Source organism: Typopeltis vanoorti, chromosome 7 (genome assembly GCF_054136105.1).
Source record: "Typopeltis vanoorti isolate ZY-2024b chromosome 7, IOZ_Tvanoo_1.0, whole genome shotgun sequence".
Taxonomy (NCBI): domain Eukaryota; kingdom Metazoa; phylum Arthropoda; class Arachnida; order Uropygi; family Thelyphonidae; genus Typopeltis; species Typopeltis vanoorti.
In genome coordinates, this window is record NC_143555.1 from 103,802,499 (window position 1) to 103,828,557 (window position 26,059).

At 35.2% G+C, this 26,059-nt stretch overlaps 1 protein-coding gene across 4 annotated transcripts in view; it reads right to left on the minus strand.

Annotated features, from left to right (window-relative positions):
- Positions 1-26,059, minus strand: part of LOC150104927 (uncharacterized) — a 359,330-nt gene that overhangs the window by 138,512 nt on the left and 194,759 nt on the right. The window contains exon 1 of one of the 4 annotated variants that reach the window (XM_090395425.1): positions 15,787-15,884. The exons of the other annotated variants lie outside the window; for them this stretch is intronic. The gene's annotated coding sequence lies outside the window, so the exon portion shown is untranslated. Of the gene's footprint in view, positions 1-15,786; positions 15,885-26,059 lie in introns of those variants that run through there. 4 annotated transcript variants of the gene reach the window in all.

Below are 26,059 nucleotides of genomic sequence, written 5' to 3' on the forward strand. Positions count from 1 at the left end.
AAACAGATGCAATTCTGTAGTGAGAGATGCACTCGCAGCTCATAGAACTCAACTCTGGGAAGAAAAACTGACCTCCATCTCCACTGACAATCACTCTGTATGGAATCTTATCCGAAAGATTAAAAACAGAAATAAACCTCTTTCCCCTCTTCAAACAGATTCATGTCTCATCCACACTGATGCTGATAAAGCTGAGGCAATAGCAAATCATCTTGAAAAGCAATGCAAACCCGCATACAACCATCTTGATATTAGTCATATCTAGAAGATCCACCGTAACGTCAGATATTCGCTCAATTCAGCTCTCATACATTCCACTCAAATTGCACCCACCTCACCTGCTGAAATATATGCTATTATTCAGAAATTCAAGAATAAAAAGGCTCCTGGACCCGATGGCATCTCCAACAAAGTTATAAAACGTCTACCACGTAAAGCTATTGTTCATTTAGCAAATATAATCAACTCCACCCTTCACTACAAATATTTCCCTTCCTACTGGAAATTGGCGTATATAATACCAGCTCATAAACCTGGAAAAGATCCCACTTTGCCTGAAAATTACAGACCAATCAGTCTCATCTGTAATCTCGGAAAAATTGCCGAGAAGGTAATTCTTACTAGGCTTCAAGATTCAGTACTCCTATTAAATATCCTGCCTGAGGAGCAGTTTGGCTTCCGACAGTTGCATAGCACCACACAACAAATACACAGATTGGTGGAGCATATCATCACAGGTTTTAACTGGCGTCAATACACTGGGGCAGTTTTCCTAGACTTAGCCAGTGCATTTGACAAGGTTTGGCATTATGGTTTGCTATATAAACTAATATCATCCGGTGTACCAATAGGAATCATTCAACTCATCAAGGCATACCTCTACGATAGCCGCATGCAAGTGAGATTACGTGGAGCAGTCTCTACACAGAAACAGATCTTGGCTGGAGTTCCACAAGGGTCCTTACTAGCACCAATCCTATTCTCCTTATACTTGCATGATATACCACACAACCCATTATCTTCAATTAAAGCTCTTTACGCTGATGACACAGCGATATTGACCAGATCATTAAAGCCTCACCTAGCCATCAAGAAACTGCAAGAAAACCTACTGCAAATTGAACAATATTTTGCCAAATGGCGACTCCTGGTGAATCCTCTGAAGAGCGTAGCCGTCCTCTTCTCTAGAAGATCAGTGCTTCCTAAAGAAGATATTCTCCTATTTAACACAAAAATTCAGTGGAAAACAGAGATCAAATATCTTGGTGTAGTACTGGACAGAAAACTGACTTTCAACTCCCCTATCAAGACTCTCTGTGCAAACGCATCAAAAACCATAGCTCAGCTCTACCCGTTAATTAACAGAAACAGCAAGCTGAGCACCAGAATCAAACTTCTTATATACAAACTGATAGTTCGTCCAATACTCACCTACGCCTCACCGGCCTGGAGCCATACTTCAAACTGGAATATTATCAAATTACAACGCATTCAGAACAAGTGTCTTAGAATGATCCTGGGCGCTCCATGGTTCATCCGAACTGTCCAACTGCACCGGGACACGGAGATCCCCTATATTTATACTTTCATGCAGACTATAGCAACCAAATTCTTCTCAAAAGCAACTGTGCACCCTAACAGACTGATCCAACTGGATGCTGACTATGATACAATGGACTATTCTAAGCACAAAAGACATAAAGCCATCCTCAACCCCAACACTGAGGATTAATTTCCTAGCCCACTCAGAGCGAGCAATTAGCTCATAAACTCTCTCAACTCACAGTCTCTATTAAGATAGCCGGGAATATGAAAAGCTTTTGCTTCACCCGTTAAGCCAGTAATGTTAATAGTATAGTTAATACCTAATACAAAATTCAAGGACGTAGCCCAGGGTAACGAATGGCGATGCTGTAGCCAATGAAGTTTAACTCAGGTTCGGCTGTTGCTGTTACCCCCTGGGGCGCTGAGATTCGAGATTTTTGAATTCGCTCTCTTAAAGTTTTTGCCTTAAGGGAGCAATTTCAGTCTCCGGGGAAGTGTTCTCCGGCACGGCCCGCTGAGGGGCTTTGTCGGTGAATGCTTTTCTTCTGAATTTGAGCGGTTCTGCTCGGTGGTGGCGTGTGGATGGAAGGCCATCACTGAGTGGAGCCAATGCTGAGATGGACGGTCTTTCGCCCACGATTGAGTGGCCTAGGGATCGTTCGAATTTTTAGAGACGGCTTTACCTTTAAATATGGCAATGCTGTAGGTAATGAAGTTTTAACTGAGGCTCGGCTATTGCCGTTACCCAGCCATGACTAGAGCTTTTAGCTCAATAACACCCAATCCACACAGATATTCTTCAATCAGATAAAGAGTCAAGATCTCAGTCCATCTCCCCCCCCCCCCCCCAAAAAAAAAACTAATACAATTTAGGCTTTATACAAAAGTCTACTATTTAGAAATTTTTCCACTTTTTTTATGTTACATATTTTTTTCCCTCCAAAACATTTTCCGTTTAGATTTATATGTATTTATAAATCTAAACTACCCCCCCAAATTTTCTGAACCATATGATGTCGGAACCATCATGACCATTTGGTGTTTTCATTCTGGATTTGCTTTTTTATTGTCCGTTTTACTTTAAATAGTATAATTGAAAAGTTTGTTCGATGGTTTATTTTTCAATTACAGTTTTAGTTCGTATTGGACCCGAATACCATCTATTTAGTTTTCTTTAATGACTGAATACAACTTAAGAATTTAATGCAAATGATAAACAAATCTGGTTTTTATGATTATTTTATCATCTGAAAATTTATCAGGTTTGTATATAGTATTGTATAAGCTCTTAGCATAATTTAGTAACTGTTTTTGTATATGCTATACTTTATGTCTATTGATTCAATCACCGGTTTTTTCTTTATCCATAAATAACGCCTTAAAACTTCATTTCCGACATTTTACCATTATATATGTTTATATGTTTTACTTAAACATACAATCGGTGCATCTGCTTTTTCATCAATCCTGTCTGTTCTAATAACAAAGTATCAGGAATACTGATAAATCTTTTATTTAAAATCTTTGAAGCTTGCTAAATAATTTCGTTTTTAGAAGACATTGTAGTGGACTGAACTAAATTAGTTTTGTAAAAACGAAAATCTTATTTTAGCACAAAAGTGTATAAATTGGCAAAGTTCCAATCTCTCTCTCTCTCTCTGTCTAACACACACACACACACACACACACACACATGCATTCAGAGTCCAGTTGAGTGGAAAAACTTGGCAAGAGATACCACTCCACCACCCCAGATGTAATGAGTTAAGGCTCGTAAATATCAATTAAAGAGCAAACGTGTGGAAAGTGATCGCATATAGCCTTGCCAACCTTGGCTAACAGTAAAATAAGCAGATTTAAACCTTGGTTATAAGCAATGCAATTGAAAAGAGGCGTAGACAAGAAATAAATCCAAATTAGTTGGATGATTCACAGACTGCCGAGTGAAGAAAAATTTTTCATGCTGTTGACTTCAGATACGGGGATTACCATCAGCTAATAATTTCGCGATCAAATTATGTCCTATAAGTCGCTTCTCTTTTAGTTTTAGCAAACTAAAGAAAAACAATTTTTTTATGAACGAATATAAATATGGAATTTCTGCGAACTGTCATATCGCATTCCATTCTTGATAAAGGGTATGGTTATTGCTCATCTATCAAATATTTCCGAACAAAGAATGACGCCCTCTGGGATAATGTGACAAAAAAAGAAAAAAAAAGGAAAAAAAAGAATTTGAGTGGAAGGGTGTTGTTGTTAACACCGTATATTTCAATGGGCGTGATCTAATAAATTATGATTTAAAATATTTTCGTGTTTGTTTCATTCTTCATATATAATTCATGAGACGTAAATAAAATAAATTAGAATTAACCCTTTTTTATATGGAAATATTTATCCTAATATTTCGATTGATTGACGTTGTTTTCTTAAGGACTAATACTTAAAAGGAACGGATAAATTTAAATTAGAATAATGTAATACTGATTTGTGGGAATGCCGCAGCGGAATGTATTGTTTAGTTTAGTTGGGAATATACTTACACACCCCTTTGTTTTTTGTATCTGAATCTTAAATTAATTTTTTCATTTGGGTACTCATTCACAAAATTCAAAAAATAGAATGGTGTATTACAATGACTGATTAGGTTATCTACAAAAAGTTTTCTTTTAATTTTTTTTATAAAATGACTTCAAATTTACATTTACAAATTTTATAATAAAAATAAGTTAAGCGTTTTATACACATTTTTTTTTCTTTAACTTCTAGGTATATCAACTTTTAGTACAGGAGTAGGTAACAATAATAACCAAAAATGATTCGCATGTTACTTTGGGTGAAATGTTATCATTTCACCCAAAAACAAAGTATAAAATTTTAATGAGGTATGCTATTTTATGATCCTAATACGTTGATTTATGACTACTGTTAAGGGCGTACACAAATTATAGAAATAAAAGCAAATTATCCCGCACAGTACTCGCTCATAACACATAAACCATTATATATAGTGTGTTTAATCATGCGCTGGTTTCTCTATTGATAAGTCGCTATTCTCGTATTAAAATGCATGCCTCAGCTAATTTCATTATTATTTATTGTTCCATCACTACTCTCCATTTAGCCACTCCCACCATCTCTCTCTCTCTCTCTCTCTCTCTCTGCAGGCTACAAGATGACAACGTAAAAGTGAAAACTGGAAGCTGTGGCCATAATGATCTCAATGGTTCACTGACACATGACAAGCATTTTATAAAGCCTACACAAGTCTCTATGGCCAATGTTGGTCACGATGCATATTTTGTTACAGAGCATATTGATCCAAGACGGCCTACTTCTAGAGCATGCTGGGAAGGGAGTGGCAACAGCACGTGTCGTCTAAAGATCGATTTACTCCATATGTGCCTACCCACCAAATCTGAACAGGGTCGACCATTTGGAAGAGCTAACCGGATATGGCTTTGGTATTTCGCTTCTCGGTATACGTAATGTATAAACGGCAGGTATATTCCCAGTCGATCTACCAGAATGGAAAACAGATACAAATACAGAAACTCTGACTTGAATTCCAATGCAAACAACAGTTTTTCAGTTTGAGAAAGATGCTTCAGAATAGCCATGGAAGAATAAAGTAGAGTAATTGTCTATGTTGACGATACTTTATTCTAACAATGGTTCCTATATGAATGGTTCTTAGGTTCTTATATGAATGTAATTTATTTGTTTGACTATATAAACACATTGCTTCTATACATATCTACTTCTCAAAATGTGATCTACAGATAACATAATAAGTATACTTCCTTTGCACTGTGGCATCAACATCTACGAATAACATAGCACATACGCACTGTATATAACAGAGGTTCTTAAAATCCCTCCGGGAGTAGCAGCAAACATTGATAAACGTGACTAAATTAAATAATTATTGAAATTATTATACACTACACTTAATTCTATATTTGTTCATATATATTATAGTCAAGCATAATTAGTAGTGGTCAAATTAAAAAAAAAGTTAAAAGAAAGATACAAGCATAATAATTGAAGAGAGAACCCATTACTATGTGACCAGTGATTTTCAACCTTTTCCATCATATGGCACTCCTAGACTAAATATTAAAATTCTGCGGCACACTAAAATATATTCTTTTAAATTTTTTGATGATCTTACAAAAAATAGGCATAATTTTGATTGATTTACACACACAAGAACAGGGAAGACCAGACACTAATAAATAAATGCGCAAATTACGATATTATTTCTTTTCATAAATCGCACGGTACACCTGAAGACACCAATGTGCCTTATGTGTAAGTAAAGCCGGCTCTAAAATTTAGACCACTCAATAGTGGGCGAAAGACCGTCCATTTCAGTCACCACCGAACAGAACCGCTCATATATTCCGAAGAAAAGCATTCACCGACAAAGCCGATCAACGGGCCATGCCTGAAAACACTTTCCCCGGAGACTCAAATTGTTCCCTGTAGAAAACAAGTTGAAAATCGCTGCTATATAGACCTATAAAAATTACCATTAATATTTCTGGCTAGATGGGTGAAGCAAAGTTGCTTTTCATATTCCCTTTTGTCTTGTAAAATGTGTATAAAACGTTTAACTTATTTTTATTATAAAATTTGTTAAATGCAAAATTTAAGTCATTTTATAAGAAAAAATTAAAAGAAAACTTTTTTTGTAGATAACCTAATCAATCATTATAATACACCATTCTCTAGATGATGAATGTATATTGAATATATACATACACCATTCCTTATAGTCTTATAAGGACTGGTTTAAATGGGCGAAGCAAGAATGCTTTTCATCTTCCCCGTTATCTGTAGAGGACAGTGTAGGGATAAGGTGTTATTGAGCTATTAAAGCTCTGATCATGGCAGGAGGGTAACAGCAATAGCCGAGCCTCAGTGAGAACTTCATTGGCTACAGCATTGCCATCCATTACCCTCCAAGTATTGAAGGAATCAATCACCGACTATGTAAGTAAAGGTGACATCTCAAAAAATCGGACGATCTCTAGGCCACTCCATAGTGGGCGAAAGACCGTCCATATCTCAGCGTTGGTTCCACTCAGTGACGGGCTCCCCGACCACTGAGCAGAACCGCTCAAATTCCGAGGAAAATAATTCACCGACAAAGCCCCTCAGCGGGCCGTGTCGGAGAACACTTTCCCCGGAGACTCAAAGTGCTCCCTTAAGGCAAAAACCTTAAGAGAGCGAACTCAAAAACTCATCGCCCAAGGGGGTAACAGCAACAGCCGAACCTCAGTTAAACTTCATTGGTACAGCATTGCATTGTTGCCATCCGTTACCCCCAAGGGCATTAATGAATCAATCACCGACTATGTAAGTAAAGGTGACATCTCAAAAATACGGACGATCTCTAGGCCACTCCATAGTGGGCGAAAGACCGTCCTAATCTCAGCGTTGGTTCCACTCAGTGACGGGCTCCCCGACCACTGAGCAGAACCGCTCATATTCCGAGGAAAATAATTCACCGGCAAGAACCCCTCAGCGGGCCGTGCCGGAGAACACTTTCCCCGGAGACTCAAAGTGCTCCCTTAGGGTAAAACCTAAGAGAGCGAACTCATTTACCCAGGATAACAGCAACAGCCGACCTCAGTTAAACTTCATTGGTTCAGCATTGCCATCCGTTACCCTATATGGGCATCTCATATAAAATCAATCACCGACTATGTAAGTAAAGGTGAAATCTCAAAAATACGGACGATCTCTAGGCCACTCCATAGGGGGCGAAAGACCGTCCTAATCTCAGCGTTGGTTCCACTCAGTGACGGGCTCCCCGACCACTGAGCACAACCGCTCATATTCCGAGGAAAATAATTTAATTCACCGACAAAGCCCCTCAGCGGGCCGTGCCGGAGAACACTTCCCCCGGAGACTCAAAGTGCTCCCTTAAGAGAGCGAACTCAAAAACTCGTCGCCCAAGGGGGTAACAGCAACAGCCGAACCTCAGTTAAACTTCATTGGTACAGCATTGCATTGTTGCCATCCGTTACCCCCAAGGGCATTAATGAACCAATCGACCGCATCTCACGGTCGATTGATTCCTCCCTGAATCCACATACACCATTCCTCTCTAGACGGGGAATGTATATTGAATATATACTTTACAATAATAGGTGCGTAAATATAAATTACAGTATAATATTAAAATTATTTGCTATAAAATGATACAAATAGTTTATTTTAATATAACTATTACGCAAAATTAATTTCTAGTTTTTACCTATACAAATTTTATACTAATATAAACACAGCTACGAATAAATGTGGTTTGTCAATCTCTATTTCAATATACATATAGAGCCGCATGATCACAATCTGTATTTGGATTATTTCGTAAATGTTATCCGTGTAATTTAATTTTTATGTAAATGAGACAAATCTTTAGCAAGTAACAACAAGGCAACTTTCAGGAAAACCTGCATTAGAGTTTAATTACAATTAGGTTCGATTATTAAGATTTATTATAAGGAAATTGGCTAAATAAGAAGAGAAAACGTTTCAATTATTGCACCGTATCTCTTAACATGGAAGACTGGCTTATCATAACCAAGTAAAGATAAGTAATTCTCAGACTGGAAGTTAATCTTACCGTGAAAACGTTGAAAAGCTATTCTTAAGTAGTTTTTAGAGTAGATTCTAAAAATACTTTATTCTATTCTAAAAGTATTTTAATGCTCATGTCTATTCACCGAGTGTGTTCTTAGGTTAGTTTGTTTATGTCCGGAAATATCACCTATTCGAATTCGTCTAATTAGACTTCGCTCAAAACAGCTCTGACAAAAACTAGCAAAAACTAACATAAAAGAACAAAAAAAAGTTTTAAATGATAAACAATATGAATGACGCTATCAACGTATGCCACCCAAACAGTGGTGGTTTCTTAGTTTTACAAATGTCTTCTTAACTAAACGCCACATCGACAAAAACAAACAACATTTTTATAAAGATCTGTGATCGTTTAATGTCAAAGCCTGAGTAGGCATGCACACATCAGTGACGACCACGAGAAGGGTGAAAAATGACCCGTTGACATGAACAAGACAGAATAATAAATTCTAGAATTAACCAGACGTGTAGATCAATAGAGTTGGATCCCACTTGTAAGCATTAACTGCGAGTGATGTGTGGAAAAAAGAAAGCAGACTCTTCAAATAGCAAATTAACTGTTAAGAATAGATCAAAAGACATCGAAAGATAACAACCGAGTGTGAATATCATCAAATATTTGCTATCATAAAATTCAAATGGCTCTTTTCTTTTTAACATCCTTCCCAAAATGAGAATTGATAATACACAAGAGGGACGTTATTGATCCTTTACAGATAACCGTAGACGTTGGAGAATGTTTTCATCTGAGAAGCATCCAACGATGATGTATTACCTGTAGGAGTGCGAAGTTATCTCCCTAAAGAATATTTATATTATTTATGAGTTGTAGTCCCTAATATCAAATAGAAGGATTTTATGGCGCTTTTAGGTTTCCAAATATTCAACAGAGTTTTGAAGATAAATACACGTTGCTAGGCAACTGTTATTTGAAATCTGCACGGAAATAAAATTGATAAAAAAAAATACATCATTCTTGAATTTCAATACTGAAAGGCGAAAAATATTTTTTCTATAACAAGTGTGTGAGATAGATAGATAGAGAGAGAGAGAGAGAGAGAGAGAGAGAAAGAGAGAGAGGTTTATTTTAACCGATCACATAGCAGGTGAATTTTTCTACTTCGCAACTTGCCTAAATTTATGTTCCGTATAATAATGAAGAAAATTGTTCTTTGCGTTTTATAGCAGCCTTCCAGTAAAAGCACTTTCATTACATTATTAAGCTATTCGGTAGCTCAACTTGGAACATTGCCAATATCTTTCTTTCAGTGACGTCACAATGATATTCAAAGAGCATGGGGATTTACTTGATAGCAAACAACAAGTCTGTTTATTATCCGACTCGCTGTTGTGCTGTTTTCGAACCATCACAATTTTATTCCGTTCGTTTTATTTTTTCATTCGCACGTGTAACTTGTTGAATGAATTACAAATCTGATAATGAAAACAAGAACACATTTGTTTTTGCTTTATCCTACAATTATTAAATAGCCATGTGTACAAGTCGTTTTGAATTAAAGTTAATGCCAAATAGTGTTGTAGCATTATTTATCCTGAGAAGACTGATTTAAAATATGCGTTAATTATTTCACTAGAATTTTCAATTCGCATGTAATTTTTGATTTTTAATCAAAGATGAAAATTCACCTTTGATTAAAAATTAAAACAGATGTGTAAATGAATGAAAGAAAGATATGTACATTGGGAGAGACATAAATACTTGGAATAAAATGTTACACGTTTCGTGCGTGCATATACTTTTGGCAACACAGTGTATATACGAAATTTAGAAATTTCTGAAATTACATTCAAGCAGTAGTAGAATGAGCATCACTATTTATGAGAGCTGTGATTAATACAGTGAACAACAGTGTTTTTATATCACAACTATTTAATAAAAATAAATACATTTTAATTTACTCCACTCTACAGTGGATTTGAATTCGACTACTAGAGAGTAAATTTTGTGTTGGTATTAAATTAAGTCAATGTCCGCGTGGTTAGCCTAGTGGCTTTGCGCTTCGCAATCATATGCCTGGGGAAGGAGTGTCCCAGGTTCGATTCCCGTCGATGAGGTGAGGAACTAGAGGATCAGCCACAGCCAAGTTAGCCTGGCGTTTTTTCCTCCTGTTTAACTGGCGTTTTCCATCCGGCAAACCGGCCCCGTGAACATACGCTGCTACAGTCAAAAATATATCCCCCTCCCCCCCAGCGTCAGACCAGGCGACAAGTCGGTTGGGAGTAGTACTAACAAGAAGTCGCATCTAAGTAACACGCGGACCCTGCATAGGAAGCGGGAATAACGTGTAGTGAAAGAAAAAGAATTAAATCAATAAAATCGAAACAATCTATTTTATATGCTGCATTTTTCTTTCTTATTTTATATAAATAAACTACCTGCCAACTTAAACGAACGAATAATACAACTTTAACAGATAGATTTTAAACCATCTATTTTTCATTGGTTTCCTGGTGGCATATAAAAATGCTGTAATAAAAGAAACTCAATATCATTCTAAGAATTTACGTCGAATTTGACCTTTGCATTCAACAACTTTGTTAGTTCAGGGCCAGTGTGCATGTGAGAGTAGCCACTTTCCACACAGAACTATCAAGTATCGCTATCACTTAAACCATCGATTATTTTTTATGCGTCATCTCACTTCCGGGTATGTGTGTGTGTGTATATATATGTATGTAGTCATTAGAGATTACCGGCAACAACAGTAGTTTAAGGGAAAGGTACCATTAGTCAGTTTCTGCAATGTGGACTTTTTCGAATACGCTACGAAATATATAAAGAGTTAATGCGAAAAAAAGCACCTGCATTTTGTGGCTGTAATTAATCATATTCTTCTGGAACAGTGTATGTATATAAATAGATAACTGCCAAGATAAATGGATCACATAACGTAACAGATAGATTTTCAACCATTTCGAACGATGTAAGTTATATTGTTATGCTGCATATCTTCTAGCCAACAAAAGTTACACTATAGCAGAGGAAAGTAATACTGATTTACAATTGATATATCATAATGTAATCCAGTCTACAGTATTTGATGAAACGAAGTGACACTATTTAAAATATATACAGAGTACATTAAAAAATATATACAGAGTACATTAAAAAATATAACTTAATGTACTCTGTTGACAAAAGGGTTTGGACACCTTACGTGCCATGCAAATTTCGGATCCTATTACACGCAAATCTTCAGGGAATATCTGCGTAAGGAGGTAATAAAAGGTGGGATGTGCTGCATGTTTTGCACTGTACTCGATGTCAAGATGTTACGTTCAGCTGAACTGAGAGACTTCCAACCTGTGATGGTAGTTGGGTGTTACATCAGTGGTCTTTCTATCCGTGACATTGCTGCCCGTATTAGTGTACTGAAATCCACTGTTGCTTATGATGATGCTACCACAACAGGAAAAGATCCTGGGAGGCCACCGACACGCACTGACCGAGATTGACGAGCTCCGTCTAGGAATGTTCGAGCATCCCGCACGTCATCACCAGCGGATCTCGCAGTCAACCTGGAAAATGTTGCAGAGACATCTGTCAGTACTAGAACTGTCCGCAGAGAGTTGCATGCCTTAAGACCCTGGGAGGCCACCGACACTCACTGACCGAGATTGACGAGCTCTGTCTAGGAATGTTCGAGCATCCCGCACGTCATCACCGGCGGGTCTCGCAGTCAACCTGGAAAATGTTGCAGAGACATCTGTCAGTACTAGAACTGTCCGCAGAGAGTTGCATGCCTTAAGACCCTGGGAGGCCACCGACACTCACTGACCGAGATTGACGAGCTCTGTCTAGGAATGTTCGAGCATCCCGCACGTCATCACCGGCGGGTCTCGCAGTCAACCTGGAAAATGTTGCAGAGACATCTGTCAGTATTAGAACTGTCCGCAGAGAGTTGCATGCCTTAAGTTGCGACAGCAGAGCTGCTGCTGTGAACAAGTCCCCCCCGCCCCCCCAATGCCAAACGACGTTTGGAGTCTTTCATGTCGTTCCTGGACCATAGATGATTCTGTGGAGCGACTAATCACGTTCCAAATGTTTCACTCTAATGGTGGTGTTTGGATCTGGAGATTACCAGGAGAATGGGTCCGGAAGGACTGTATCATTCCAAATGTATAGTTTAGTGGAGGCTCGGTAATGGTATGGGGGTGTTTCGGTTGGATGCACTTCACTCCCCGAAAAAAAACCATGAACATCTGATAGCTACCCAGACAACTTCACGTTTCAGAACTGTGGAAGTACTTCGGCAGTGATCCTTGCATGTTTCGGTACGACGAGGGTCCATGCCATACTGCACTGCATGTCCGAGACTGGTTTTTACAAAGCAACGTTGAAGTATTGGACTGGCCGGCTCAGAATTCAGACCTCAACCCCATCGAATATCTTTGGAACGAACTAGAACGGCGAATTCGCTCCAGACCACAGTGGCGATCAGCAGCATCAGCAATGGGGGTAATTTTGCGTGACGAATGGAAGAATATTCTTGTTGCGACGTATAAGAAATTGGTGGAAAACAGGCCCCAAAGGGTAATTGCTGTCATTAAGGCCAAAGGTGGTTCCGTTGGGAAGTAGAACTGTAATTAAAACACATTTATGTGACCTCAACTAGGTGTCCAAATACTTTTGTCAACATAGTGTAATTAAGTAATCTGAAACATGCATATTGTATGAGTTAAGTCTCTCATCATTGATTTTTTAAGTATAACAGTGGTGATGAGATTCAGCAGCGAGAGAGAGAGAGAGCAAGGTAGTAAAAGAGGAGAAAAAGAGAAGGCCTCAATTGACCCACTGTGTACTTTCGAAACGGTCGTCTGACTTTTCCCTCATTAAAGGAAAAGTCCTCAAAAGGAAAAAAGTACACCCAAAGAACCTAAAACTAATCAACAAAATAAAAATAAAGAATTGCATTAAAATACTATGAAACTAGTACAACGAAGAACAAAAATCTGTAAAACACCAATAATCAATACTAAAAACAAAGAAACAACCCTCCGCAACCATCTGAGGACCACCTCAATGTTGGCCTTTGCAGCCCTAGTGGTTCAGGTTCCCCCCCCCACACACACACACAGCACCACCTTGGAATAAAATCAAATTAGACTAAATTAAAATGACAATACTGAGATTAAAAACAAATATCAGAAAAGTAATGGTATTAGAGATAGATGGAAACTTTATTTTTTCCCTGTATTATGTTACAAATAGTTGGTGACCTACACCATTTCGTTAGAAATCTTTCTTCACCCAAGATGTATCTTTTTTTGTTTCAAACAACAAGGTAGATAGGCGTAGAAATAGTTCCTAATTCGATTCGATCATAAATTCTGTTTGCCGCAATGAGTAGATGTTTTTTTTAACGTACCCTCCAAATGTGGTATTTTAAGACGTCTATAAAAAACATCAAGAGCCTCGGTAGCTCAGTCGATATAGAGGAAGTCCTTTGATCGGAAAGACTTGGGTTTGATTCCCGTCCCTGAAGTGAGGTACTTTTATCTGGTTTCTTTCGACTACACATGAGTTAGCTGGTCTCATATAAAGGTAAGGGGGTTTTCTTCACACAGAACAGGCAAACCAGCCCAGTGAACACACGCCGATTTAAATCTCATTTAAGGCCTCATTCTCATTTTATCCGGTCCCAAGCCCGGATAAAATGGGATGTTGTGGAAAGCAATTGTCAGCTACCCTATTAAAAAATCTCACCAGATGTGCACTTTGTGACAAGCATGCTTGCCTACATTTATTTTTTTGGAGATGAACACCTTGACTCTTTATCCCTTTATCTGATTGACGAGAACGTGTGGATTGGGTGTTATTTAGCTAATAAGCTCTGGTAATGGCTTGGTAACGGCAGTAGCTGAGCCTCAGTTCAAACTGTATATATATATATATATATATATATATATATATATATATATATATATATATATATATATATATATATATATACAAAAAATCTTTATAAGAACTGGCTTAAAGGGGCGAAGCAAGAATGCTTTCATCTTCCCCGTTATCTGTAGAGGACAGTGTATGGATAAGGTGTTATTGAGCTATTGTAGCTCTGATCATGGCAGGAGGGTAACAGCAATAGCCTAGCCTCAGTTAGAACTTCATTGGCTACAGCATTGCCATCCATTACCCTCCATCTCACGGTCGATTGATCAATTGATCCATCTATACAAAAAAAAAAAAAAAAAAAGAAAGAAAGAAATTCAAAAGAAATATTTAATTTCTTTTGAATATAAAAACGGTGTATTAACAATTTTAACTAAACTCTGGGATTATAAAAGATTTGATAGATTTATTCATTTAATAATTGAAAGAGTATTATATTAAAATTAATTATTTTAATTTGTGCTATTTAATGAAATCCAAATAATTAAAATGCAGATAAATTTCTGAAATATAGAGCTAATAATGTTATAGACAATACCGAAGTCATTTCATTCTTTTGTATGGACAAAAAAATCTACTACTACGCAAGCACAAAAAAAAAAGAACCTTGTTAAAAATATTATATTATCGGAAACTATATAAAGTTTAAATAAAACTATATGAGTTGTAAAATGTATTATGCTTGCATATTTCATTGATTATGTAACTTATGACAGAATTTTTTTTATAAAAGAAATTATTGCTATAGTGTTATACACCGCAAATTATAACATATCAGATGCGCTGAAGAATTTTTCTTTTTTCAGAATAAATTAGATTCGCAAGTTGGAAGTTGAAACATCTTCCATTAGAGATGTGTTATGTTATGTTATATATATATAGAGATGTGTTATGTTATGTTATATTATGTTATATTATATTATATATATATATATATATTATGTTATATTATATATATATATATATATATATATATATTCCATTAGAGATGTGTTATAGAATAATATAGAATGTGTTATAGAATATATACAATGTTATAGAATATATACAATGTTATAGAATATATCTTTGCAAGCTGGAAGATGAAACATCTTCCATTATTTCCGCTTTGAGATGTAGTGTTATAGAATATAGAGGGCTGTTGGGGATATAATATACTGAAAGGCAGACAAATGGAAAGGTGCTAGAAAGGATCAGTAGAACTTTATGGCTCCTTAAGGATATTGACAGAAGAAAACTGAAATGCTTTGGAAACACTGACAGGTTGGAAGGAGGACTTCTCAAAGCAGTAATAGGTACAGTTCCTGGAAAAACAGGAAAGTTCGATCGTCAATGAGATGGATGGTGTGTCTAGAGTGACTGATCTTCAGAGCGTTGAAGTCTTCAGAAAAGCATACAACAAGACCACATGGCGAGGCCTGGTGTGGCACATCACCGAGTGACCATAAGACATCTCTTGATGTCCAGTGAACAAATGGATGGAGATGAATCATTTGTGATATATTTGTGACCACTCTACGAAGTGCTCAATTAGAGAAATTCCAACTGCAAATAATATCGATAATAAATTATTATAAAATATAATAAATATTGATAATAATAAAATTAAATATTATCGAAAATCCAGATGTTCCACACGTGTAAGCGTACACTGCTTGGAAGCCTACCTTATAAGATGTAGGACCTACTTTCGCTGCGATGACTGTAGCAATTCTACGGGACATACTTTCCACAAGCGTAGGATAGTTATCAATGGGAATTTCGGACCATTCTTTCTGTAGGCATGCAATGAGGTTCTGGAACGGATGTCTCAACCTCGCCCGACGATCCAGTTCATCCCGCTAATGTTCAAAGGGTTGAGATCAGGTCTCTGTGGAGGCCAGTCAAGTATGTTGACGTTCATGTACGCAAACCACGCAGTTACAACAGCAGCCTTATGATATGGCGCATTGTGTGATAGAACCACACTATCACACTGCCACCTCCGAATTTCATAGATGGGGTTACGCACTGGTAGGAGACGTTCATCGGGCATCCGTCACACCCACGCCCGTTCCTCTGCTCGGTAGGAGGGGGGTACCGTGATTTGTCGCTCCATAACACGACTTTCCAAATTTCCACGTTCCTCTGTACACGCAGTTTGCACCACCGAAGACGACGCTGCATGTTGGTTCGGGTAATGTGGGGCTTTCATATTGCATACCTACTATGGAAACCCATGTTGTGAGCCTCGGTTCTGAATGTTTTTGTGCAGATTCATGTTCCAGTCGATGCCCGAAATTCCACATTCAACGTGTCTGCGACAAATGACGGTTTTTACCCATTATTCTTCGTAGCACCCTGCGGTCACGTTCGATGAGAGTGGTGGGTCATCTACTGAGGATAGCCTTTGTAGTTGACTTCCTGTGCTTCCGTCTCGATATATATCACTGATTTTTGAGCTGGGATGGTCTAATTTGTCAACAATTTGCCGAACATGGCATCCTATCACAACGCCTTTATCAAACTCCGCTAGTTCCTTTCTCGCAACCTTTTTACCTGGACGCAGTTGCATTGACTTGGGAGCATCGTATTCCAGCAATTTATACCTACTGCAAACACGTGACTCGTTATGTGGCACGATGCTCCTTACCCATGGGAGTGTCCGATGACTTCTTCCAAGCAGTGTTTAACATACGATGTTAGCTGAAAAACTATCTATAAATTCAGGAATAAATTGTGTCTCTCAGGAGGTAGGCTGCTTTAAAGCACCAACATAACAAGCCTTAATTAATGTTCGTGTAATTCGTTGTTGTTGTTATTTTCGAGGTACAGATCCCTAGCTTCTGCTAAAAGGTTTCCATTGTAGTGTAAGGAGGTCCAGAATGAAAACATGAAAAACAGAGATTGTTCATCGTTGATTTTTATTGTTAAACGTATGAAACAGAATGGAATGAGCCGGCACTTGAGGATAATTACTTTATTTAACTATTTTCGTTTCAGTGAAATTAAAAATTTGTGCCAAGAAACATGAAGAGGTTAATGTAATCTGATTGGAGAATCGTGCAAAGTATAGATGAACATTACTTTCTTCTTTGATGGTAGAAAAATGTTTGAATATTCTAAAACATCGTTGTTTGTAAAGTGCCTTCGACATAGAAACCAAATGTAGGTAGGATTAACCCTACTATTATATCATTAATTAGGTTTATACGAAACCAGGTAACTTATTTATGGAAACGCGTTTAGCCCTAACACCTCAATGTAAAATGAGATGAGAGACAAATAGTTAAAATCGACAGTTTATTTCTTTTCTTTCTTTTTTTTAAAAGTAAATGATGTTAGAAGGGATATTTCAAAGTAAACGTAACACATATTTCATCGGCCAAAACTGAAACAAAATGTTTAAGTTATTTAAGGTCTAATAAAAATCAAATATTTAAAATTGATTTATAATTCTGTGGCGATTTTTATTTCTTATTTTTAATGTGATTTTATAAAATGCCAAAAATATACGCACTTCTAATTTAGTTATTAGAATTTTCAACATTTTATCTGCAGAATATACGAATCTTGATGTAATTATATCAAACCAATTATTTACGTAGAAAATAAATAATGAAATAAACTATCTATCTATTCATATTTATATCAGCTTTTTATAGCAAAATACGTAATGCCGTCTACAAATCGTTTGGCTGCAGTAACCTATTTGCGACAACACATTCATAAACATCAATATAGTTTTTATGTTTGTTTATGTATTTATTTATTTATTATTTTTGATAGATAAATCTGCATTTCAACAAGCGTATAAGCTATATGAAAATATACAGTACGCAGGAAATATATCCCTGGAGGAAGTGTGCTCTACGCTGTTAGTATAATGAGCATAAAAAATGTGCAAGCCAGCCAGACACATATCATAACAAAAAAAAAAGCTTCTAAGAATGGTTTCCTCCTAAGAAACTATTACCATTCAGAAACCATTCGAATATTCTTTAAAAAAGATATTTTCTTTACTGTTGATTCCTTATGAATAACAGATGAGGAGATAGAAGAATTCTTCAACACGGAAAGACTTGAAAAGCAGACGAACGACGACCAAAGAATATGAAGTTGATGTCTTGCTCAAAAAAAAAAAAGTTTCAACAACCTGTAGCAGACCTTAGATTTACAATACTGTAAAACAGCTGCATGATTATGAGTGAGTCACAGTAGCGATTATTAAAACAAAACAACGGAGGTACACAATGACAGATGAACTATGCATGCTATTCACTCCGGAAGTCCGATATTAGTCATACAAATCCCACAGAAGCCCAGTACAATTTTAAACGTCATCAGAGAAGACAGAACTAGCATTATGCCTTTTGTTTAATATAGTATATATGGACACATTTGGATTGATCTTATCTGATTTAGTCGTAGTTTTTTTTTTAATTCGTTGATATTTCAATGATTGAATTACCCCCCCCCCCCCACTCCTCTTTCCGTGATATAATTAGAATTCCTACTTTAAAACTGACTGGTCCCGCACATAATTTCACGTTCAGAAAAAATACCATATTTTCATATATTCCGGAAAATGTGAATTCTTTTGCATATTCATAGTATAGTCTTAATTAGTTAATTAATAATATAAAAGAATTTCATAGATTAAAAATTTTAACAAAGAAATTTGGAGTTATCTCTACACACCATTTTTATATATAGAAATAAAATTTATTTATAAATTGTGTTGTGGTTGCCGGGATAAGAATAGCACTAATGTAGCTAATGCATGTCGTACGAGGCGACTAAAATTGGTATCCTTGGAGGGTAATGGATGGCAATGCTGTAGCCAATGAAGTTCTAACTGAGGCTCTGTTATTGGTGTTGCCCTCTTGCCATGATCAGAGCTTTATAGCTCAATAACACCTTGTCCTTACACTGTCTTCTACAGACATTGCTGTTGCCCACTTGCCATGAGCAGAGCTTTATAGCTCAATAACAACTTATCCTCTACAGACAACGGGGAATAGAAAAGCAATATTGCTTCGCCCCTTTAAGCCAATCCTTATAAGGACTATAAGAAAAAATGGTACATGCTTGTGTCTGATCTCACTTCATTTGCAATTTGTTGAAGCTCTAAAATAAAATATAAAATATGCTTGTGTCTGATCTCATTAGCTCTAAAATATATAAAATATGTCTGATCTCATTAGCTCTAAAATATATAAAATATGCTTGTGTCTAATCTCATTTAGCTCTAAAACATATAAAATATATATATAAAATATGCTTGTGTCTGATCTCATTAGCTCTAAAATATATAAAATATAAAATATAAAATATGCTTGTGTCTGATCTCATTAGCTCTAAAATATATAAAATATGCTTGTGTCTGATTCATTAGCTCTAAAATATATAAAATATGCTTGTGTCTGATCTCATTAGCTCTAAAATATATATATAAAATATGCTTGTGTCTTAAGTTCTTAAAGTTCTTAAAAGAACTGGGCGATGGACTGAGTCCTTGACTCTTTATCCCGTCATCTGAATGAAGTAAATCTGTATGGATAGAGTGTTATTGAGCTAAAAAGCTCTGGTCATGGCTGGGTAACGGCAATAGCCGAGCCTCAGTTAAAACTTCATTGGCTATAGCATTGCCATTTGTCACCCTGGAAGTCCTAAAAAGGACTTTTCTGGGAATCAGGTCCCAACCATGCTTGTGTCTGATTAGCTCTAAAATATATAAAATATATATATAAAATATGCTTGTGTCTGATCTCATTAGCTCTAAAATATATAAAATATAAAATATAAAATATGCTTGTGTCTGATCTCATTAGCTCTAAAATATATAAAATATGCTTGTGTCTGATTCATTAGCTCTAAAATATATAAAATATGCTTGTGTCTAATCTCATTTAGCTCTAAAACATATAAAATATATATATAAAATATGCTTGTGTCTGATCTCATTAGCTCTAAAATATATAAAATATGCTTGTGTCTGATCTTATTAGTTCTAAAATATATATATATATATGCTTGTGTCTGATCTCATTAGCTCTAAAATATATAAAATATGCTTGTGTCTGATCTCATTAACTCTAAAATATATATATCATTAGCTCTAAAATATATATAAAATATGCTTGTGTCTGATCTCATTAGCTCTAAAATATATCTTTCTCATTAACTCTAAAAAATATATATATATCATTAGCTCTAAAATATATGTCTGTCTCATTAACTCTAAAAAATATATATATATCATTAGCTCTAAAATATATAAAATATGCTTGTGTCTGATCTCATTAGCTCTAAAATATATAAAATATGCTTGTGTCTGATCTCATTAGCTCTAAAATATGTCTGATCTCATTAACTCTAAATTATATATATCATTAGCTCTAATATATATATAAAATATGCTTGTGTCTGATCTCATTATAAAATATGCTTGTGTCTGATCTCATTAGCAATTTGTTGAAGCTCTAAAATATAAAATATGCTTGTGTCTGATCTCATTAGCTCTAAAATATATAAAATATGCTTCTGTCTGATCTCATTAGCTCTAAAATATAAAATATGCTTGTGTCTGATCTCATTAGCAATTTGTTGAAGCTCTAAAATCATTAGCAATTTGTTGAAGCTCTAAAATAAAATATGTCTGATCTCATTAGCAATTTGTTGAAGCTAAAATAAAATATTTCTTAGTACATGTATTTGTTTCAAATTTAATCAACTGTTTTTATTAAAAATATGCTATTATAATTTGATGTAATTCTTTCCAAGTGAAGTAATGATAAATACAGAATTATCAAATTAAAAATATGCTATTATAATTTCATGTAATTCTTTCCAAGTAAAGTAATGATAAATACAGAATTATTAAATACGTTTCTTAATGTGTGTGTATATATAAGTTTCTTAATGTGTGTGTGTATATAATATTAAAAATATGCTATAATAATTTGATGTAATTCTTTCCAAGTAAAGTAATGATAAATACAGAATTATCAAATTAAAAATATGCTATTATAATTTGATGCAATTCTTTCCAAGTAAAGTAATGATAAATACAGAATTATTAAATAAGTTTCTTAATGTGTGTGTGTATATACCCATTACTCACAATTTTTATTACGGATAATACCGCTCCTCACAAAAATGACAAGCATATTTTCCTAGATTTTTATAAATAAATTATTTAAAAAATAACAAAAACGGAAGCGATATTTTTCCATTAATATATCTAATTCTAAACATAACATATATTTCTAGTAAAAAATATGACTGAACTATTGTCTAAATTGAAATCTAGTATTGATCATTTTGCAGCTGGATGCAAGATTATTAGAAGATTTAAAGACAAATACACTACCACCAATAACAAAAAATTAATTAGTAATGAACACTAATCACACGTCGTTTGTTCTGATATCGTCAGGAGCTTAGTGGGTGTGTCTGTAATACTGCACACGTGTATTCATGTGCATGGCATCTACCTTCTTGTCGAGAGTCATACGGGAATGTGTGAATACATTGTCAAGTCTGCAATTGTGAGTAATGGGTAGCACACACACACACACACACACACTAGATAGTGTAGCATCGTTAATCGTAGGAGTTTGAAGAATTTCCCCCCCCCCCTCCTCATATGTGGGTGGAGTTACGGAGATGTGACCTATCAAGTGTACCTTCATAGTTGGAATTCCGAATGAGTAACACTAATGTTATGTTTTATTCAAGAGGACAGCATTATTCAAATTACAAGTATGTTACAAAATATCGGATATGGACATGGGACGATGTCACTGGCCACTGTTGTCCCTGTGGTACTTAATATGTGTACAGTAGTATTGGGTAGTTGATGCTCGCTATGCTAGTGAGTGGGTTTTACAACAGTTATTGTCTACTTTTGTAATTCTACACGATAGTCCTATCTTTATATCTTGTCTCTATCCTCAGTTCATTACACTGACAATTAATTTGTAGGCAACAAAGTAAATGATGAACATTTGTTATGAGCAACGCAACAGAGCAGATCTCACCAACTGGAAATTAACACTAATGCCTCATCGCTGATTCGTGATAAAAGGCATTTTTCCACTGTCTCCTCATAGCTGCAGAATAATAAAAAGACATGATGTTCTTTACAGGTTTACTATAGAAGTAGAATTCTATAGAACTCTATCAAAATACACTATTAATTTTTTATGTGATTCCAGCCCACGAAAGATTATTTTTGCAAACATATAATGGAGTGTTCGGGATTTTTTCTGTTTTTATTAATTTTATAGATTTCGTGTATTTTTATTTATTTTTTACGTAGTTCAGAAACCCTGTTTTATAAAAGTGGTTTGAAAAATACTCCATGTTTGGAACCTTTTCAAGCTCCTTCAGGACTCCAATAAGCGAGGGGGGGTCTCACACCGGGTGATGAAAATTTGAGTCCCATAGCTGGATTCAAACCAGTAGCCTAATAGTTAGAGAGTTCTGTTGATCAACCAGGTAGGCAATTAACAGTTTTCTTTTACAGTATAATAAAAGTCTAAATGTTGTTTGTTATGAAAAACACAACATTATTTAATTTTTGTTAGTCCTATTTATAAAGGCACGTAGAGCATCTGAATATTAATATGGATAATGAAAAGATTCAATAGCTCCCTACTGCCCTGAGTGCTATATATGTGTTTTATGCCATTTCAATGATGTCCATTAAATATATGGTGGTGTTGTCACATTGGACTATGAAAATCGTCTACCATCTACTCCTTTTGTCATTTTCTTGGACAAATTTAATGAATTGTCCAAGCTGTAAAGACCTTACAAATATTCAACTCAATGCTTAAGCGAAAAAGAATCACATTACAATCATACGCATCTCATGTTATTATCAAAACACAGCCTGAGTGCTCTCTTACAAAAAAAAAAAAAAAGAAAGAAAAAAAAAGTTACTTTACTCTTCACTATCATCGTTGAGATTCTCATCACCAGAAGAACTCCGAGAGATTTTTTCACCTTAAGCTGACATACATTCAAGTCATTTCCTGCAAGATCACATCATTTTCATAGGCTATTCATCCACCAGAAACGTTTTCCAACCTTATATAATTCAAGATGTTACTTTTAACTTGTACAAGGTGTATAAATTTTTATACACCTTGTACAAGTTAAATTCAAACTTGGAATGTTGTTCTCACATTTGATACAGTTCACCAAATCCTTGATGCTGTCCGGAAGAGACAAATTCAGAATTCGAAGCGAAGGAACTAGCGCATATCCTTCTTCATCTTTTCTTCAAAATCTAGAAGAATGCAAGAGAGAGCTAGTCCATTCACGTTCCAGCTGCAAAACCTACTGAACTTAAAAAACGATATGATTTCGAAGTTCAGGTAGATACAGTCTCGTCTCAACTTCACACCTAACTAAAGGAATATTACAAAATAAACACGTGAGAATATCGTTCCAATGAATTTAAAGTTTTCAAAAAGATTTACCTATTTTAAAGAAAGTTGGGATAATGTCGAGATAGGAAGAACCCAAATACGTGTCACTAAATATAATGAGATGAAACCAGGGAAAATAGCGCATGCGTACAGACTTCAAAGCATACATAAAGTATAATTATTATTGTTTAAATATTTCACGCGGTGAGCATGACACGTGATCATGTTCACCGATGAGGGTAGTAACCTATCTTCATAAGTGCATATTTTAATATATAAAATTATTATAACAGTACTCCAGAAGAACGCATGGCTAATCGCAACAGAGTGAATGAAGAACAGTGTGTGTGTGTGTGTGTGTGTGTGTGTGTGTGTGTGTGTGTGTGTGTGAGAAGATTTTCAAACTCAATTTAGCCATAAATCTGAAAATGAATGGAAGCTTTTCGTTCCTGTATGATTAGTATGCTTCTTTTGCACAAATTAATAACCGTCATATGAAATTTTCATATCACTAGAGTAGCGTAGGCAATGAAGTAAATTGTTACAGTAGTGAAAATACTTCATCTCGCTTAATTTCATATAAGTTTTGGAATATTTTAATTTTTTCTCCAACTATTAGTTTGAACAACGCATTTTAGATACTTGATTTCTAGTGCCTGATAAGAAATTATTTAGAAGCTTCAGGGTTAACATTTCTGCAGATCATATTATGTGCCCTTAAAAAGGTATTGAAGAAAATAAATAAGATTAGAGTTGGAATGAATGAGTGCTTGCCTATGTTCTAACCACTAGGTATACCGTTACAGTCATCGCCAACAAGTGCTAAATAAAAAATGAGTCAAACGATTTTGGACTTTAATTTTAAAATCTTGCTTTATATCATTAAATTTGTGCAGAAGTTATTTGTACACGAACAATCTTTGACGTGAAATTATTTCCCCCACTTTCTTATAGAGGGAAGTATAGCACGTACTAATTTCAAAAGCAAAAAAAAAAACTTTCTCCATTCTCTTGAGATCTTCAGTCACGGTGGGTTATTTATTAGATGTTTATGTAAGTATTTTCCAAGATTCTCTAGCAAATACTCCCATTTTCACTTTTAATCTAATAATTCGAACTACTTCTGAGAGATTATTAATAAATTATTTAATCACTTTCATCCACATAAATGTCAAAATGTTCAAGAATCACTTTAAAACGCATATTATTATAAAATTTATTTCATGGTGAAGCACCGCATAATCTTTCATTTGTTTTCGTCAAGGGAATGTAATCTGATTTTTAATTTACGAAAATGTAATTTAATAAATGGAGTCTTTTAAAAGGAAAAGAATCATGGAGTTAAAAGATTGATATAGAAGATTCTGATTGAAGTAAATAGCATCGTTAAGAGATAGAGAAGGGGGGGTAAAATGGAATATATTTATATAAAGTACGTAAGTAGTTTATTTTTAAGTAGATAGAAATTTAATAGATAAAAGTGTTACATGTTGCTGGCCTTATCGCACTGAATTTTGTATTTTTTTTAAAATCAAAACCACGGTTAACAAATCTCTAAAAAGTGAATATGACGTTTGAAGGATGCCTTTTATGACTGTCCTATGTCTCTCTTTATGTAGGTCATTGTATTCTAGCTTTCTGTAACATTTCATGGACAACAGGACTCTTCATGTTGCTGATTTTACATTATAATCATTGAATTCTAAGCGCATAGTGTATACAGAGAAAAGAGTGCGAACCTGACTCGATGGAAATAGTTCTCCTTGACACAATAGAGCAATGCTAAAGAGACTGGTTTTGAAGTTCTAATAAAGTCTGTCGTAGAACAGGACCAGTGCTATTGGAGGGTGATCTCTACACACACACACACACACACACATCATTGCTCTGACACTACTGGGACAGCACAGAATCTATCCCTTAAAAGGAGAAATCGATACGTTGGGAAGAGTTTTAGATGGGAGAAACAAGATTGATGGAGATATTTGGGGGGGTTGTGTTTCGTAAAGGAGACACGGCGATCGTTACCAAACAGCATCACAAGGACGAAGCCATGATTAAAATAATGTTTCAATATCAAACAGAAAAACTTTCATATATTTTGAGTACTGATTTTAGCATTCTTAACACATTTTATTTGATTTCTAAACACCGCATTATTATTATTAAAAACAGTATATTTGATCTCTAACTACTAGGTCTTTATTATTCAAATTTGATCTCTAACTACTACGTCTTTATTATTCAAAACATTATTTGAACATATGTATGATAAACACATTTTTTTTTGTATCTTGTGATAATTAAATACACTTTCTTACTTTTTTCTTTTATTAAAATTTATGTAATAATATTTAAGGTGTTTAAAATTTTAACTCCAATTTAAACTGTAATTAAAGAAAAATATAATAAATTTCATAAATGCAGTAAGCTATTTATTATATTTTATAGGCGTTTTGTAAAATAAATGATATTTCTATTTAAAGCATATGAATTATACTGAGCATATACGTAGCAA